We start from the raw sequence: 4,484 nt of genomic DNA on the forward strand, positions 1-4,484 counted from the left end.
AAATAAAATATCAGCGAAAAGAGTAGAGAGCCTGCAACATTCGCTGGGATTTACAGGATGTTTTGCAGTTAATAGCACGGGATTGAGCGGCGGCATCGGACTATTTTGGTCCCGAGATGTGGATGTCGAGCTCAAAAATTTCAGTTCCGCCCACATTGATGTGATGGTGCGGAGGACAGACCAAGTTTCGCCAATATGGCGGTTTACGGGGTTCTATGGAGCCCCAAGAGTGGAGAATCGTCACCATAGCTGGCGGTTTCTTCAGACCCTGCATGCCATACAACACTCCGTGTGGTTGTGCATGGGTGATTTCAACGAGACTCTCTACGCCACCGAACACTTCAGTAGCTCGGCCAGGCCGGAGTGGCAAATGAGAGCGTTCCGAGAGGTCGTCGATGAGTGTTCCTTCCAAGACCTTGGCTGGTCTGGGGTGTCTTACACCTGGGATAATCGGTAGGGGCGCAATTCGAATGTTATAGCCTGTCTGGATCGAGCATTAGCTAATGAAGATTTCAGGCAGCTTTATGATCAGATTGGAGTAAGGAACGTTTGTGCAGCTGAGTCGGACCATTGCTTCATCGTTGTAAATTTGAACCAGCTGCCAAATAGGTCTCACTCAAAGCGTCAGTTTCGGTACGAGAACGTTTGGCAGACACATATTGATTATGAATGCCTAGTTACTAAAACTTCGCGTCGGACCCAACGGGGACCGGGACTGCAGGGTGTGGCTGATTCACTTGGTGATCTCCAAAGAACACTTGAACCATGGGGAGAAAGAGAGTTCGGATGTCTAGCCCGGACAGTCCGACAGCTACAGCAGCGCCTTGACAGGTTGCGACGGCAATCTGTTGGCTGGGGCCCTTCTGAAGAAGAGAAGAAAACAATTATCAAGCTAAGAGAAGCGCTCAGGCAGGAGGAAATTTGGGTGCGGCAACGATCTCGTGTACCTTGGCTACGAGAGGGCGACCGCAACACGGGGGTTTTTTCACGCTCAAATGAAAAGGCGACAATGAATGAATCGCATTGCTGGTTTGCAACGAGCTGATGGCTCGGTGTGTGCAAACACAGATGAGGATAAAGATGTGGTTCAGAATTTCTATCAACAGCTATATGAGTCCCAAGGGGCATCAGACTGTAGCGTGTTGTTATCACATGTTCCTAGCAGGGTAACACCAGCCATGAGCGAGTTTCTGGACAGACCATATGAAGCTGTTGAGGTGCGCACAACATTATTTCAGATGTCTCCGTCTAAGGCACCGGGTGTAGACGGCTTCACGGCGGGTTTTTTCCAGCGGCATTGGGACTTGCTTCACGCTGATGTAACACAAGCAGTCCTCGGATTTCTAAATGAGGGAGATCTTCCAACAGGTCTAAATGATACCTCGATCACATTGATACCTAAGGTGTGACACCCCCAGTCTATCTCTCAATATCGACCCATCGCTCTTTGTCCCGTACTTTACAAGATAGCAGCCAAGGTTATTACTAACTGTTTGCGGAGCTTGATGGATGAGCTGATTAGTGATAAACAGAGCGCTTTTGTCCCCGGCCGCCTGATAACGGATAATATATTGGTTGCTTATGAGAGTATTCATACAATGAAGCGGAGGAAGAAGGGGAAGAATTATATGTGCGCTGTTAAACTAGAGATGATGAACGCTTACGACCGAGTGGAAAGGCATTATCTCGAATCCATTCTACGGAAACTGGGCTTCAGCGTCGTTTTTGTTTGACTTATAATGAAGTGTGTCACCTCGGTGCGCTTCACAGTTAGAGTCAATGGAGAACTCCTACCATACTTCACCCCTTCACGGGGCCTGAGGCAGGGGTGCCCTGCGTCACCGTTTTTGTTTCTTCTGTGTGCAGAAGGATTGTCCTTATTGCTCAACTAGTATGGTGGATATATTGATAGGGGCATCCGTGTGAGCTTCAGATCACCATGGGTTAACCACTTATTGTTTGCTGACGATTGTCTGGTTTTCATGAAAGCGGACAGTCAAAGTGCAACAAGACTCAATGATATTCTTCACATCTATGGGGAGGCATCGGGACAGAGTGTAAATCGTGGAAGAAGTTCAGTATTTTACAGTCCCAATACTCCTCACCAGTTACATGAGGCAGTTAAGATTTTGCTCGGTGTTCCTGTCAAGGCTTTTGGCGAGCGCTATCTTGGCCTACCGACAACAATAGGCAGGATCACGAGTGGCACCTTGGTTTATATGGCTGAACGGGCGCGCACACACATGCAGGGGTGGTCGGAGCGACTACTAGCTTGTGCTGCGAGAGAAGCGCTCCTAAAATCCGTGATCCAAGCAATTCCTACCTTCAGCATGTCGTGCTTTCTCCTGACCAAGAAAGTATGCAAGACTCTGACATCAGGTATGGCTAAGTTCATTTGGAGCAGTTCTATTGATCGGCGGTCTATGCATTGGATATCATGGGATAAACTAGCTACACCGAAATGCAAAGGTGGAATGGGCTTTGGTGATCTCCGCTTGTTCAACCTAGATCTTTTGGGGAAGCACGGATGGCGCTTTATGACTAACCCCAACTCTCTATGTGCCTGGGTTTTGAAGGGCCGTTACTTCCCAGATTTTGAGTTTCAGCTTGCCACAATACCAACAGCCGCATCTGCTACTTGGTGAGCCATCGTTGCCGGTCGAGAGGCGCTCGATGCTGGCCTTATCAAACGCGTGGGCACCGGTTCAACCATATCCATATGGGATGATCGATGGATTCCGTCGACAGTATCTATGACTCCCATGCTGAGACCTCAAAATGCATCTGTTGAGTTGGTTAGTGAGTTGATCGACACTGACAACTGGACATGGAAGACGGAGTTAGTACATGAGCTATTTATCGGCCCCGATGCACAAGCTATTCTGAATATACTTTGCGCCAGGGGGGTGGTGATGATTTTATGGCATGGGCACACGAAAAATCTGGCATCTACACAGTTAAATCGGCGTACCGGTCTCTAGTGAACAAAAAAGAGCGTTTTGCTCCCGAAGAAGGGACGGGTATGGGGTCGTCAACTGACAACACAGAGCTATGGCGTGCCTTATGGAAACTCAATGTGATCCCTAAAGTTCGGGTCTTCTACTGGCGAGTCTTGAGAGGAATTATTCCGGTGGAATGTACCTTAAAGCATCGCCATATTCAGGAGATCGGAAGATGCAAAATCTGCATGGCCATGGATGAGGATTTAGCTCACGCACTCATTCATTGTTCGCATGCAAAGCAATTCTGGGTGCAAGCTCAACAGCTACTTGATTTCTCTCTACCGAAGCTACACCCAAGCACTTGGTCTCGCGATATTTTATGTGACCAGCTTTTCTCAGAGAAGAAGCGATCGATCATAGTCATAGTGATGTGGGCGATCTCGCACTCCCGGAATCGTCTCACACATGATCAGGAGAAACTTGACCCGTCTACTTCTGTGAGACGCATTAAAGAAGATCTAGCGATCTTGGATATACCTCGGTCAGACCTAAAAATTCTGCCAGGTTATGGGTGGCGGCCCCCTGATGGAACGATCATCAAAATAAATACCGATGCAACAATTCATCTGGATGGCAGTAATGGTGGAGCAGGGGGGTGGCGTGATCAGCTGGTCGCCTCTTGGGAGCATGTAGCAAACTCCTTGTGGGTGTCACGGACCCCCTTATAGCTGAAGCGATGTCTGTACGGGAAGGCGTGCACTTTGTGAATCTCAGAGGATTTCAGGAGGTGATCATCGAAACAGATTGTCTGGAGGTTGTGGAACTCTGGAAGAATCGTCACAATTCCTTCGCGGTTGTGGCACCGTTGTTTTATGAGATAGGAGAGCTAGCTATTGTTTTTTCTTATTTTGATATTCTTCATGTAATCCGGTCGGCAAACTATCCAACTCATCTCTTTGCCAAGCGTGCTTGCACACTGAGTATGACTGAAAGTTGGCTGGAAGAGACCCCTAGCTTCCTGGTGAGTAACCTATTGGTTGACGATCCAGCGAATGCTTTTGTTTGAATAAAGCTCTCGCTATTGCTCGTAAAAAAAACCAATAATGCTACACGTACGGATATTAACAGGTTGAGACTAATTACAGGCTAACATGGCATGGTTTGATTGGCAAGAAGGAGAGGAAGCGGGGCCACCCCGATGAAAATCAGGGGGGCCGAAGAGAATTAGTGAAGGGCTTCCGTAACTTGCCTGTAATAGGCCTGTAGGTCTAGGCCCCGCTTCCTCTCCTTCTTGCCAATCAAACCATGCCATGTCAGCCTGTAATTAGTCTCAGCCTGTAAATATCGGTACGTGTAGCATTATTGCCACAACATTCCAATGAGCGACAACAGCTACACTAGCAGAGAGAGCCGCGTATTCTCCTTTTTTCTGCACCTGTGATTACCAGGTCGTTTCAGGTTTGGATCCAGATCGGGTGCGGGCCAGCACACTTGATTCCTATTAGCAGTTAATTAGTATAAAAGACAACATTACCCTTTACA

This window comes from Triticum aestivum, unplaced genomic scaffold (genome assembly GCF_018294505.1).
Source record: "Triticum aestivum cultivar Chinese Spring unplaced genomic scaffold, IWGSC CS RefSeq v2.1 scaffold128821, whole genome shotgun sequence".
In the NCBI taxonomy this organism is placed as follows: domain Eukaryota; kingdom Viridiplantae; phylum Streptophyta; class Magnoliopsida; order Poales; family Poaceae; genus Triticum; species Triticum aestivum.